The sequence below is a fragment of the Hippoglossus stenolepis genome, chromosome 10 (assembly GCF_022539355.2).
Source record: "Hippoglossus stenolepis isolate QCI-W04-F060 chromosome 10, HSTE1.2, whole genome shotgun sequence".
Lineage (NCBI taxonomy): Eukaryota > Metazoa > Chordata > Actinopteri > Pleuronectiformes > Pleuronectidae > Hippoglossus > Hippoglossus stenolepis.
The window spans coordinates 27148301-27160599 of record NC_061492.1 but is presented as its reverse complement, the minus strand read 5'-3'; the positions used below and the strand labels follow the sequence as shown (position 1 = coordinate 27160599).

Below are 12299 nucleotides of genomic sequence, written 5' to 3'. Positions count from 1 at the left end.
CGAGAGGCTCCTCTGCTGCTCTCCAACAGAGGGCCATGCTGACTCTGGTTTCTTCATAACGCAAGTCTTTCGCCTTTACTAAAGACTTCCGTGGAGAGGAACAAACATGAGTTGAAAATATTTTTGCAGGCTTTGCTGTATGGCTGAGCCTTATGAAATTGTGAAAAGTCAAAGAGCTGTCTAGGTCAGGAAATCAAGCGCCACAAAGGAGAGCTTGGGTGAGGTGATAAGCAGCAGCCATTGTTATGCACACCTACGAACGGGTACCACAACAAGTGAGATTTGTGCCAAGAGCTTGGCGTGGACATCCAACACTTGGCTTATCGCTTCTCGGCCTTTGGCCAAGATCATGTAGTATCTGTTCTTATCAGTTTAATATCTGATATGTCCTCTATATGAGGACTACATATTAAGCAGATTTTGGCATGAGGGGCAGAAATTTGAGCTTGTCCTTTCTCCACGCATCGACCTAGCATTGCAGTGCCGCTGGGAACGGTGCACTTGTTCTTACTTGTAGAAAACCAAACACTCAAACAATTGTCGCGTATCAAAAGTGAATCTACACTGGCTCAATGAAAGTGAGGTAACGGCCTGGCACACAAGTGTGTGAAACCGCTCTGATGGCTCACTCCTTAGTGACGTGACCATGCACGGGGCACAATGAGCTTGAACTGGATTCCAAATTGAGTTAGAAGCGTTTGTCAAGAATGGAAACTTGCTTTCACTCAAGACCTTCTGGGAGACTTGGTGAGAAACCAGAGTCAGCATTTTGGAGCGAATGTAAGTGGTTCAGGGATGTATTGCTTAGGCAGGCTTAAAAGCCAATCACAGTAGTCAGGGCAGGAGGTAATAAAGACGTGTACATTTTGGTTGGCAGATGGGGCGGGTTGGGAATGTTGCATACTGGGATCTGACATGAAAGCAAAGAGAGGCCCACCGTGAAGGTGGTGATCAGACCGAGAGGCTCCTCTGCTGCTCTCCAACAGAGGGCCATGCTGACTCTGGTTTCTCTTCATAACGCACAAGTCTTTCGCCTTACTAAAGACTTCCGTGGAGAGGAACAAACATGAGTTGAATATATTTTGGCAGGCTTTCATGATGGCTGAGCCTTATGAAATTGTGAAAAGTCAAAGAGCTGTCTAGGTCAGAAATCAAGCGCCACAAAGGAGAGCTTGGGCGGAGGTGATAAGCAGCAGCCATTGTTATGCACACCTACGAACGGGGTACCACAACAAGTGAGATTTGTGGCAAGAGCTTGGGACATCCAACACTTGGGGCTTATCGCCTCGCCTTTTGGCTAAGATCAAGTGTAGTATCTGTTCTTATCAGTTTAATATCTGATATGTCCTCTATATGAGGACTACATATTAAGCAGATTTTTGGCATGAGGGGCAGAAATTTGGAGCTTGTTCTTCTCTCCACGCATCGACCTAGCATTGCAGTGCCGCTGGGAACGTGCACTCTGTTCTTACCTTGTAGAAAACCAAACACTCAAACAATTGTCGCGTATCAAAAGTGAATTTACACTGGCTCAATGAAAGTGAGGTAACTGCCTGGACACACAAGTGTGAAACCGCCTGATGGCTCACTGCTTAGTGACGTGACCATGCACGGGTCACAATGAGCTTGAACTGGATTCCAAATCGAGTTAGAAGCGTTTGTCAAGAATGGAAACTTGCTTTCACTCAAGACCTTCTGGGAGACTTGGTGAGAAACCAGAGTCAGCATTTTGGAGCGAATGTAAGTGGTTCAGGGATGTATTGCTTAGGCAGGCTTAAAAGCCAATCACAGTAGTCAGGGCAGGAGGTATAAAGACGGTATAATTTTTTGCAGATGGGGGGGGTTGGGAATGTTGCATACTGGGATCTGACATGGAAAGCAAAGAGAGGCCTACCGTGAAGGTGGTGATCAGACCGAGAGGCTCCTCTGCTGCTCTCCAACAGAGGGCCATGCTGACTCTGGTTTCTCATAACGCACAAGTCTTTCCCTTTACTAAAGACTTCGTGGAGAGGAACAAACATGAGTTGAATATATTTTGGCAGGCTTTGCTGTATGGCTGAGCCTTATGAAATTGTGAAAGTCAAAGAGCTGTCTAGGTCAGGAAATCAAGCGCTACAAAGGAGAGCTTGGGAGGAGGTGATAAGCAGCAGCCATTGTTATGCACACCTACGAACGGGTACCACAACAAGTGAGATTTGTGCCAAGAGCTTGGCGGGACATCCAACACTTGGGGCTTATCGCCTCGGCCTTTGGCTAAGATCAAGTGTAGTATCTGTTCTTATCAGTTTAATATCTGATATGTCCCTCATATGAGGACTACATATTAAGCAGATTTTTGGCATGAGGGGCAGAAATTTGGAGCTTGCTCCTTTCTCTCCACGCATCGACCTAGCATTGCAGTGCCGCTGGGAACGGTGCACTCTGTTCTTACCTTGTAGAAAACCAAACACTCAAACAATTGTCGCGATCAAAAGAATTCTACACTGGCTCAATGAAACTGAGGTAACGGCCTGGCACACACAAGTGTGTGAAACCGCCTGATGGCTCACTGCTTAGTGACGTGACCATGCACGGGTCACAATGAGCTTGAACTGGATTCCAAATTGAGTTAGAAGCGTTTGTCAAGAATGGAAACTTGCTTTCACTCAAGACCTTCTGGGAGACTTGGTGAGAAACCAGAGTCAGCATTTTGGAGCGAATGTAAGTGGTTCAGGGATGTATTGCTTAGGCAGGCTTAAAAGCCAATCACAGTAGTCAGGGCAGGAGGTAATAAAGACGTGTATAATTTTGGTTGGCAGATGGGGGCGGGTTGGGAATGTTGCATACTGGGATCTGACATGCGGAAAGCAAAGAGAGGCCTACCGTGAAGGTGGTGACTGATCCAGAGAGGTCCTCTGCTGCTCTCCAACAGAGGGCCATGCTGACTCTGGTTCTCTTCATAACGCACAAGTCTTTCGCTTTACTAAAGACTTTCCGTGGAGAGGAACAAACATGAGTTGAATATATTTTTGGCAGGCTTTGTATGTGAGCCTTATGAAATTGTGAAAAGTCAAAGAGCTGTCTAGGTCAGGAAATCAAGCGCACAAAGGAGAGCTTAAGCGGAGGTGATAGCAGCAGCCATTGTTATGCACACCTACGAACGGGTACACAACAAGTGAGATTTGTGCCAAGAGCTTGGCGGACATCCAACACTTGGGGCTACCGCCGGCCTTTGGCTAAGATCAAGTGTAGTATCTGTTCTTATCAGTTTAATATCTGATATGTCCTATATATGAGGACTACATATTAAGCAGATTTTTGGCATGAGGGGCAGTAATTTGAGCTTCTGTCTTCTCTCCACGCATCGACCTAGCATTGCAGTGCCGCTGGGAACGGTGCACTCTGTTCTTCCCTTGTAGAAAACCAAACACTCAAACAATTGTCGCGTATCAAAGTATGAATTCTACACTGGCTCAATGAAACTGAGGTAACGGCCTGGCACACACAAGTGTGTGAAACCGCTCTGATGGCTCACTGCTTAGTGACGTGACCATGCACGGGTCACAATGAGCTTGAACTGGATTCCAAATTGAGTTAGAAGCGTTTGTCAAGAATGGAAACTTGCTTTCACTCAAGACCTTCTGGGAGACTTGGTGAGAAACCAGAGTCAGCATTTTGGAGCGAATGTAAGTGGTTCAGGGATGTATTGCTTAGGCAGGCTTAAAAGCCAATCACAGTAGTCAGGGCAGGAGGTAATAAAGACGGTATAATTTTGGTTGGCAGATGGGGGCGGGTTGGGAATGTTGCATACTGGGATCTGACATGGTGAGCAAAGAGAGGTCTACCGTGAAGGTGGTGACTGTGACCGAGAGGCTCCTCTGCTGCTCTCCAACAGAGGGCCATGCTGACTCTGGTCTCTCTTCATAACGCACAAGTCTTTCGCCTTTACTAAAGACTTCCGTGGAGAGGAACAAACATGAGTTGAATATATTTTGGCAGGCTTTGCTGTATGGCTGAGCCTTATGAAATTGTGAAAAGTCAAAGAGCTGTCTAGGTCAGAAATCAAGCGCCACAAAGGAGAGCTTGGGCAGAGGTGATAAGCAGCAGCCATTGTTATGCACACCTACGAACGGGGTACCACAACAAGTGAGATTTGTACCAAGAGCTTGGCGTGACATCCAACACTTGGGGCTTATCGCTTCTCGGCCTTTGGCTAAGATCAAGTGTAGTATCTGTTCTTATCAGTTTAATATCTGATATGTCCTCTGAGGACTACATATTAAGCAGATTTTGGCATGAGGGGCAGAAATTTGGAGCTGTCCTTTCTCTCCACGCATCGACCTAGCATTGCAGTGCCGCTGGGAACGGTGCACTCTGTTCTTACCTTGTAGAAAACCAAACACTCAAACAATTGTCGCGTATCAAAAGTGAATTCTACACTGGCTCAATGAAACTGAGGTATCCCTGGCACACACAAGTGTGTGAAACCGCTCTGATGGCTCACTGCTTAGTGACGTGACCATGCACGGGTCACAATGAGCTTGAACTGGATTCCAAATTGAGTTAGAAGCGTTTGTCAAGAATGGAAACTTGCTTTCACTCAAGACCTTCTGGGAGACTTGGTGAGAAACCAGAGTCAGCATTTTGGAGCAATGTAAGTGGTTAAGGATGTATTGCTTAGGCAGGCTTAAAAGCCAATCACAGTAGTCAGGGCAGGAGGTAATAAAGACGTGTATAATTTTGGTTGGCAGATGGGGGCGGGTTGGGAATGTTGCATACTGGGATCTGACATGGAAAGCAAAGAGAGGCCCACCGTGAAGGTGGTGACAGTGACCAGAGGCTCTCTGCTGCTCTCCAACAGAGGGCCATGCTGACTTGGTTTCTTCATAACGCACAAGTCTTTCGCTTTACTAAAGACTTCCGTGGAGAGGAACAAACATGAGTTGAATATATTTTTGGCAGGCTTTGCTGTATGGCTGAGCCTTATGAAATTGTGAAAAGTCAAAGAGCTGTCTAGGTCAGAAATCAAGCGCCACAAAGGAGAGCTTGGGCGGAGGTGATAAGCAGAGCCATTGTTATGCACACCTACGAACGGGTACCACAACAAGTGAGATTTGTGCCAAGAGCTTGGCGTGACATCCAACACTTGGGGCTTATCGTCGCCTTTGGCTAAGATCAAGTGTAGTATCTGTTCTTATCAGTTTAATATCTGATATGTCCTCTATATGAGGACTACATATTAAGCAGATTTTTGGCATGAGGGGCAGAAATTTGAGCTTGCTCCTCTTCTCCACGCATCGACCTAGCATTGCAGTGCCGCTGGGAACGGTGCACTTGTTCTTACCTTGTAGAAAACCAAACACTCAAACAATTGTCGCGTATCAAAAGTGAATTCTACACTGGCTCAATGAAACTGAGGTAACGGCCTGGCACACACAAGTGTGTGAAACCGCTCTGATGGCTCACTGCTTAGTGACGTGACCATGCACGGGTCACAATGAGCTTGAACTGGATTCCAAATTGAGTTAGAAGCGTTTGTCAAGAATGGAAACTTGCTTTCACTCAAGACCTTCTGGGAGACTTGGTGAGAAACCAGAGTCAGTATTTTGGAGCGAATGTAAGTGGTTCAGGATGTATTGCTTAGGCAGGCTTAAAAGCCAATCACAGTAGTCAGGGCAGGAGGTAATAAAGACGGTATAATTTTGGTTGCAGATGGGGGCGGGTTGGGAATGTTGCATACTGGGATCTGACATGCTGAAAGCAAAGAGAGGCCTACCGTGAAGGTGGTGATCAGACCGAGAGGCTCCTCTGCTGCTCTCCAACAGAGGGCCATGCTGACTCTGGTTTCTTCATAACGCACAAGTCTTTCGCTTTTACTAAAGACTTCCGTGGAGAGGAACAAACATGAGTTGAATATATTTTTGGCAGGCTTTGCTGTATGGCTGAGCCTTATGAAATTGTGAAAAGTCAAAGAGCTGTCTAGGTCAGAAATCAAGCGCCACAAAGGAGAGCTTGGGCGGAGGTGATAAGCAGCAGCCATTGTTATGCACACCTACGAACGGGTACCACAACAAGTGAGATTTGTGCCAAGAGCTTGGCGTGACATCCAACACTTGGGGCTTATCGTCTCGGCCTTTGGCTAAGATCAATGTAGTATCTGTTCTTATCAGTTTAATATCTGATATGTCCTCTATATGAGGACTACATATAGCAGATTTTTGGCATGAGGGGCAGAAATTTGAGCTTGCTCTTTTCCTCCACGCATCGACCTAGCATTGCAGTGCCGCTGGGAATGGCAGACTCTGTTCTTACCTTGTAGAAAACCAAACACTCAAACAATTGTCGCAAACAAAAGTGAATTCTACACTGGCTCAATGAAACTGAGGTAACGGCCTGGCACACACAAGTGTGTGAAACCGCTCTGATGGCTCACTGCTTAGTGACGTGACCATGCACGTCACAATGAGCTTGAACTGGATTCCAAATTGAGTTAGAAGCGCTTGTCAAGAATGGAAACTTGCTTTCACTCAAGACCTTCTGGGAGACTTGGAGAGAAACCAGAGTCAGCATTTTGGAGCGAATGTAAGTGGTTCAGGGATGTATTGCTTAGGCAGGCTTAAAAGCCAATCACAGTAGTCAGGGCAGGAGGTAATAAAGACGTGTATAATTTTGGCTGGCAGATGGGGCGGGTTGGGAATGTTGCATACTGGGATCTGACATGCGGAAAGCAAAGAGAGGCCTACCGTGAAGGTGGTGACCAGACCGAGGCTCCTCTGCTGCTCTCCAACAGAGGGCCATGCTGACTCTGGGTTCTCTTCATAACGCCAAGTCTTTCGCCTTTTACTAAAGACTCCAGGAGAGGAACAAACATGAGTTGAATATATTTTTGGCAGGCTTTGCTGTATGGCTGAGCCTTTATGAAATTGTGAAAAGTCAAAGAGCTGTCTAGGTCAGAAATCAAGCGCCACAAAGGAGAGCTTGGGCGGAGGTGATAAGCAGCAGCCATTGTTATGCACACCTACGAACGGGGCACAACAAGGAGATTTGTGCAAGAGCTTGATGGGACATCCAACACTTGGGGCTTATCGCTTCGGCCTTTTGGCTAAGATCAAGTGTAGTATCTGTTCTTATCAGTTTAATATCTGATATGTCCTCTATATGAGGACTACATATTAAGCAGATTTTTGGCATGAGGGGCAGTAATTTGGAGCTTGCTCCTTTCTCTCCACGCATCGACCTAGCATTGCAGTGCCGCTGGGAACGGTGCACTCGTTCTTACCTTGTAGAAAACCAAACACTCAAACAATTGTCGCGTATCAAAAGTGAATTCTACACTGGCTCAATGAAATGGAGGTAACGGCCTGGTACACACAAGTGTGTGAAACCGCTCTGATGGCTCACTGCTTAGTGACGGGACTATGCACGGGTCACAATGAGCTTGAACTGGATTCCAAATTGAGTTAGAAGCGCTGTCAAGAATGGAAACTTGCTTTCACTCAAGACCTTCTGGGAGACTTGGTGAGAAACCAGAGTAGCATTTTGGAGCGAATGTAAGGGTTCAGGGATGTATTGCTTAGGCAGGCTTAAAAGCCAATCACAGTAGTCAGGGCAGGAGGTAATAAAGACGTGTATAATTTTGGTTGGCAGATGGGGGCGGGTTGGGAATGTTGCATACTGGATCTGACATGCGGAAAGCAAAGAGAGGCCTACCGTGAAGGTGGTGATCAGACCGAGAGGCTCCTCTGCTGCTCTCCAACAGAGGGCCATGCTGACCTTGGTTTCTCTTCATAACGCACAAGTCTTTCGCCTTTACTAAAGACTTCCGTGAGAGGAACAAACATGAGTTGAATATATTTTTGGCAGGCTTTGCTGTATGGCTGAGCCTTATGAAATTGTGAAAAGTCAAAGAGCTGTCTAGGTCAGGAAACTGCACCACAAAGGAGAGCTTGGGCGGAGGTGATAAGCAGCAGCCATTGTTATGCACACCTACGAACGGGTACCACAACAAGTGAGATTTGTGCCAAGAGCTTGAAGTGACATCCAACACTTGGGGCTTATCGCCTCGGCCTTTTGGCTAAGATCAAGTGTAGTATCTGTTCTATCAGTTTAATATCTGATATGTCCTCTATATGAGGACTACATATTAAGCAGATTTTTGGCATGAGGGGCAGAAATTTGAGCTTGCTCCTTTCTCTCCACGCATCGACCTAGCATTGCAGTGCCGCTGGGAACGGTGCACTCTGTTCTTACCTTGTAGAAAACCAAACACTCAAACAATTGTCGCGTATCAAAAGTGAATTCTACACTGGCTCAATGAAACTGAGGTAACGGCCTGGCACACACAAGTGTGTGAAACCGCTCTGATGGCTCACTGCTTAGTGACGTGACCATGCACGGGTCACAATGAGCTTGAACTGGATTCCAAATTGAGTTAGAAGCGTTTGTCAAGAATGGAAACTTGCTTTCACTCAAGACTTCTGGGAGACTTGGTGAGAAACCAGAGTCAGCATTTTGGAGCGAATGTAAGTGGTTCAGGGATGTATTGCTTAGGCAGGCTTAAAAGCCAATCACAGTAGTCAGGCAGGAGGTAATAAAGACGTGTATAATTTTGGTTGGCAGATGGGGCGGGTTGGGAATGTTGCATACTGGGATCTGACATGTGAAAGCAAAGAGAGGCCTACCGTGAAGGTGGTGATAGACCGAGAGCTCTCGCTCTCCAACAGAGGGCCATGCTGACTCTGGTTTCTTTCATAACGCACAAGTCTTTCGCCTTTACTAAAGACTTCCGTGGAGAGGAACAAACATGAGTTGAATATATTTTTGGCAGGCTTTTGTATGGCTGAGCCTTATGAAATTGTGAAAAGTCAAAGAGCTGTCTAGGTCAGAAATCAAGCGCCACAAAGGAGAGCTTGGGCGGAGGTGATAAGCAGCAGCCATTGTTATGCACACCTACGAACGGGTACCACAACAAGTGAGATTTGTGCCAAGAGCTTGGCGGGACATCCAACACTTGGGGTTATCGCTCGGCCTTTGGCTAAGATCATGTGTATCTGTTCTTATCAGTTTAATATCTGATATGTCCTCTATATGAGGACTACATAAGCAGATTTTGGCATGAGGGGCAGAAATTGGAGCTTGTCTCTTTCTCTCCACGCATAGACCTAGCATTGCAGTGCCGCTGGGAACGGTGCACTCTGTTCTTACCTTGTAGAAAACCAAACACTCAAACAATTGTCGCGTATCAAAAGTGAATTCTCACTGGCTCAATGAAAGTGAGGTAACGGCCTGGCACACACAAGTGTGTGAAACCGCTCTGATGGCTCACTGCTTAGTGACGTGACCATGCACGGGTCACAATGAGCTTGAACTGGATTCCAAATTGAGTTAGAAGCGTTTGTCAAGAATGGAAACTTGCTTTCACTCAAGACCTTCTGGGAGACTTGGTGAGAAACCAGAGTCAGCATTTTGGAGGAAATGTAAGTGGTTCAGGGATGTATTGCTTAGGCAGGCTTAAAAGCCAATCACAGTAGTCAGGGCAGGAGGTAACAAAGACGTGTATAATTTTGGTTGGCAGATGGGGCGGGTTGGGAATGTTGCATACTGGGATCTGACATGGACAGCAAAGAGAGGCCTACCGTGAAGGTGGTGATCAGGACCGAGAGGCTCCTCTGCTGCTCTCCAACAGAGGGCCATGCTGACTCTGGTTTCTTCATAACGCACAAGTCTTTCGCCTTTACTAAAGACTTCCGTGGAGAGGAACAAACATGAGTTGAATATATTTTGGCAGGCTTTATTGTATGGCTGAGCCTTATGAAATTGTGAAAAGTCAAAGAGCTGTCTAGGTCAGAAATCAAGCGCCACAAAGGAGAGCTTGGGCGGAGGTGATAAGCAGCAGCCATTGTTATGCACACCTACGAACGGGTACCACAACAAGTGAGATTTGTGCCAAGAGCTATGGACATCCAACACTTGGGGCTTATCGCTTCTCGGCCTTTGGCTAAGATCAAGTGTAGTATCTGTTCTTATCAGTTTAATATCTGATATGTCCTCTATATGAGGACTACATATTAAGCAGATTTTTGGCATGAAGTGCAGAAATTTGGAGCTTGCTCCTTTCTCTCCACGCATCGACCTAGCATTGCAGTGCCGCTGGGAACGGTGCACTCTGTTCTTACCTTGTAGAAAACCAAACACTCAAACAATTGTCGCAGATCAAAAGTGAATTCTACACTGGCTCAATGAAACTGAGGTAACGGCCTGGCACACACAAGGTGTGAAACCGCTCTGATGGCTCACTGCTTAGTGACGTGACCATGCACGGGTCACAATGAGCTTGAACTGGATTCCAAATTGAGTTAGAAGCGCTTGTCAAGAATGGAAACTTGCTTTCACTCAAGACCTTCTGGGAGACTTGGTGAGAAACCAGAGTCAGCATTTTGGAGCGAATGTAAGTGGTTCAGGGATGTATTGCTTAGGCAGGCTTAAAAGCCAATCACAGTAGTCAGGGCAGGAGGTAATAAAGACGTGTATAATTTTGGTTGGCAGATGGGGGGTGGTTGGGAATGTTGCATACTGGGATCTGACATGCTGAAAGCAAAGAGAGGCTTCTACCGTGAAGGTGGTGATCAGACCGAGAGGCTCCTCTGCTGCTCTCCAACAGAGGGCCATGCTGACTCTGGTTTCTCTTCATAACGCACAAGTCTTTCGCCTTTTACTAAAGACTTCCGGAGAGGAACAAACATGAGTTGAATATATTTTTGGCAGGCTTTGCTGTATGGCTGAGCCTTATGAAATTGTGAAAAGTCAAAGAGCTGTCTAGGTCAGAAATCAAGCGCCACAAAAGGAGAGCTTGGGCGGAGGTGATGAGCAGGCACACATGCACACCTACGAACGGGTACCACAACAAGTGAGATTTGTGCCAAGAGCTTGGCGTGACATCCAACACTTGGGGCTTATCGCCTCGGCCTTTGGCTAAGATCATGTAGTATCTGTTCTTATCAGTTTAATATCTGATATGTCCTCTATATGAGGACTACATATTAACAGATTTTTGGCATGAGGGGCAGAAATTTGGAGCTGGCTCCTTTCTCTCCACGATCGACTTAGCATTGAGTGCCGCTGGGAACGGTGCACTCTGTTCTTACCTTGTAGAAAACCAAACACTCAAACAATTGTCGCGTATCAAAAGTGAATTCTACACTGGCTCAATGAAACTGAGGTAACGGCCTGGCACACACAAGTGTGTGAAACCGCCTGATGGCTCACTGTTTAGTGACGTGACCATGCACGGGGTCACAATGAGCTTGAACTGGATTCCAAATTGAGTTAGAAGGTTTGTCAAGAATGGAAACTTGCTTTCACTCAAGACCTTCTGGGAGACTTGGTGAGAAACCAGAGTCAGCATTTTGGAGCGAATGTAAGTGGTTCAGGGATGTATTGCTTAGGCAGGCTTAAAAGCCAATCACAGTAGTCAGGGCAGGAGGTAATAAAGACGTGTATAATTTTGGTTGGCAGATGGGGGCGGGTTGGGAATGTTGCATACTGGGATCTGACATGTGGAAAGCAAAGAGAGGCCTACCGTGAAGGTGGTGACTGTGACCGAGAGGCTCCTCTGCTGCTCTCCAACAGAGGGCCATGCTGACTCTGGTTTCTCTTCATAACGCACAAGTCTTTCGCCTTTACTAAAGACTTCCGTGGAGAGGAACAAACATGAGTTGAATATATTTGGCAGGCTTTGCTGTATTGAGCCTTATGAAATTGTGAAAAGTCAAAGAGCTGTCTAGGTTGAAATCAAGCGCCACAAAGGAGAGTTGGGCTTGGAGGTGATAAGCAGCAGCCATTGTTATGCACACCTACGAACGGGTACCACAACAAGTGAGATTTGTGCCAAGAGCTTGCGTGACATCCAACACTTGGGGCTTATCGCTCGCCTTTGGCTAAGATCAGGTAGTATCTGTTCTTATCAGTTTAATATCTGATATGTCCTCTATATGAGGACTACATATTAAGCAGATTTTTGCATGAGGGGCAGAAATTTGAGCTTTCTTTCTCTCCACGCATCGACCTAGCATTGCAGTGCCGCTGGGAACGGTGCACTCTGTTCTTACCTTGTAGAAAACCAAACACTCAAACAATTGTCGCGTATCAAAAGTGAATTCTACACTGGCTCAATGAAACTGAGGTAACGGCCTGGCACACACAAGTGTGTGAAACCGCTCTGATGGCTCATTTGTTAGTGAGTGACCATGCACGGGTTACAATGAGCTTGAACTGGATTCCAAATTGAGTTAGAAGCGTTTGTCAAGAATGGAAACTTGCTT

The 12299-nt window shown here is 46.4% G+C and overlaps 23 non-coding genes and 3 pseudogenes across 23 annotated transcripts; all 26 read left to right on the top strand.

Moving 5' to 3' along the window:
- The first annotated feature begins 39 nt into the window (after positions 1–39).
- LOC124853927 lies at positions 40–149 on the top strand. Its single transcript, XR_007034244.1, has one exon. It is a non-coding gene; the product is annotated as a U5 spliceosomal RNA (small nuclear RNA).
- A 173-nt stretch (positions 150–322) lies between these two features.
- On the top strand, positions 323–506 carry LOC124852905. The gene has a single exon (XR_007033322.1). It is a non-coding gene; the product is annotated as a U2 spliceosomal RNA (small nuclear RNA).
- A 490-nt stretch (positions 507–996) lies between these two features.
- LOC124853538 lies at positions 997–1105 on the top strand. The gene has a single exon (XR_007033880.1). It is a non-coding gene; the product is annotated as a U5 spliceosomal RNA (small nuclear RNA).
- Positions 1106–1278: 173 nt separating this feature from the next.
- Positions 1279–1466, top strand: LOC124852899. Its single transcript, XR_007033316.1, has one exon. It is a non-coding gene; the product is annotated as a U2 spliceosomal RNA (small nuclear RNA).
- Positions 1467–1953: 487 nt separating this feature from the next.
- On the top strand, positions 1954–2059 carry LOC124854056 (annotated as a pseudogene).
- A 175-nt stretch (positions 2060–2234) lies between these two features.
- LOC124852650 lies at positions 2235–2425 on the top strand. The gene has a single exon (XR_007033073.1). It is a non-coding gene; the product is annotated as a U2 spliceosomal RNA (small nuclear RNA).
- A 496-nt stretch (positions 2426–2921) lies between these two features.
- LOC124853870 lies at positions 2922–3032 on the top strand. Its single transcript, XR_007034201.1, has one exon. It is a non-coding gene; the product is annotated as a U5 spliceosomal RNA (small nuclear RNA).
- Positions 3033–3198: 166 nt separating this feature from the next.
- On the top strand, positions 3199–3385 carry LOC124852980. The gene has a single exon (XR_007033394.1). It is a non-coding gene; the product is annotated as a U2 spliceosomal RNA (small nuclear RNA).
- Positions 3386–3884: 499 nt separating this feature from the next.
- Positions 3885–3995, top strand: LOC124853609. Its single transcript, XR_007033949.1, has one exon. It is a non-coding gene; the product is annotated as a U5 spliceosomal RNA (small nuclear RNA).
- Positions 3996–4173: 178 nt separating this feature from the next.
- LOC124852821 lies at positions 4174–4357 on the top strand. The gene has a single exon (XR_007033243.1). It is a non-coding gene; the product is annotated as a U2 spliceosomal RNA (small nuclear RNA).
- Positions 4358–4850: 493 nt separating this feature from the next.
- On the top strand, positions 4851–4958 carry LOC124853867 (annotated as a pseudogene).
- A 174-nt stretch (positions 4959–5132) lies between these two features.
- Positions 5133–5318, top strand: LOC124852696. Its single transcript, XR_007033119.1, has one exon. It is a non-coding gene; the product is annotated as a U2 spliceosomal RNA (small nuclear RNA).
- A 496-nt stretch (positions 5319–5814) lies between these two features.
- Positions 5815–5924, top strand: LOC124853722. The gene has a single exon (XR_007034061.1). It is a non-coding gene; the product is annotated as a U5 spliceosomal RNA (small nuclear RNA).
- A 175-nt stretch (positions 5925–6099) lies between these two features.
- Positions 6100–6285, top strand: LOC124852954. The gene has a single exon (XR_007033370.1). It is a non-coding gene; the product is annotated as a U2 spliceosomal RNA (small nuclear RNA).
- A 494-nt stretch (positions 6286–6779) lies between these two features.
- On the top strand, positions 6780–6889 carry LOC124853928. Its single transcript, XR_007034245.1, has one exon. It is a non-coding gene; the product is annotated as a U5 spliceosomal RNA (small nuclear RNA).
- A 174-nt stretch (positions 6890–7063) lies between these two features.
- LOC124854207 lies at positions 7064–7253 on the top strand. Its single transcript, XR_007034453.1, has one exon. It is a non-coding gene; the product is annotated as a U2 spliceosomal RNA (small nuclear RNA).
- A 495-nt stretch (positions 7254–7748) lies between these two features.
- On the top strand, positions 7749–7859 carry LOC124853793. Its single transcript, XR_007034132.1, has one exon. It is a non-coding gene; the product is annotated as a U5 spliceosomal RNA (small nuclear RNA).
- Positions 7860–8033: 174 nt separating this feature from the next.
- LOC124852680 lies at positions 8034–8223 on the top strand. Its single transcript, XR_007033103.1, has one exon. It is a non-coding gene; the product is annotated as a U2 spliceosomal RNA (small nuclear RNA).
- A 489-nt stretch (positions 8224–8712) lies between these two features.
- On the top strand, positions 8713–8821 carry LOC124853669. The gene has a single exon (XR_007034009.1). It is a non-coding gene; the product is annotated as a U5 spliceosomal RNA (small nuclear RNA).
- A 176-nt stretch (positions 8822–8997) lies between these two features.
- Positions 8998–9177, top strand: LOC124853019 (annotated as a pseudogene).
- Positions 9178–9674: 497 nt separating this feature from the next.
- Positions 9675–9783, top strand: LOC124853763. Its single transcript, XR_007034102.1, has one exon. It is a non-coding gene; the product is annotated as a U5 spliceosomal RNA (small nuclear RNA).
- A 174-nt stretch (positions 9784–9957) lies between these two features.
- On the top strand, positions 9958–10148 carry LOC124854157. The gene has a single exon (XR_007034405.1). It is a non-coding gene; the product is annotated as a U2 spliceosomal RNA (small nuclear RNA).
- Positions 10149–10649: 501 nt separating this feature from the next.
- LOC124853500 lies at positions 10650–10760 on the top strand. The gene has a single exon (XR_007033842.1). It is a non-coding gene; the product is annotated as a U5 spliceosomal RNA (small nuclear RNA).
- Positions 10761–10931: 171 nt separating this feature from the next.
- Positions 10932–11117, top strand: LOC124853003. The gene has a single exon (XR_007033416.1). It is a non-coding gene; the product is annotated as a U2 spliceosomal RNA (small nuclear RNA).
- Positions 11118–11617: 500 nt separating this feature from the next.
- LOC124853534 lies at positions 11618–11729 on the top strand. Its single transcript, XR_007033876.1, has one exon. It is a non-coding gene; the product is annotated as a U5 spliceosomal RNA (small nuclear RNA).
- Positions 11730–11898: 169 nt separating this feature from the next.
- Positions 11899–12080, top strand: LOC124852998. The gene has a single exon (XR_007033411.1). It is a non-coding gene; the product is annotated as a U2 spliceosomal RNA (small nuclear RNA).
- The last annotated feature ends 219 nt before the right edge of the window (positions 12081–12299 follow it).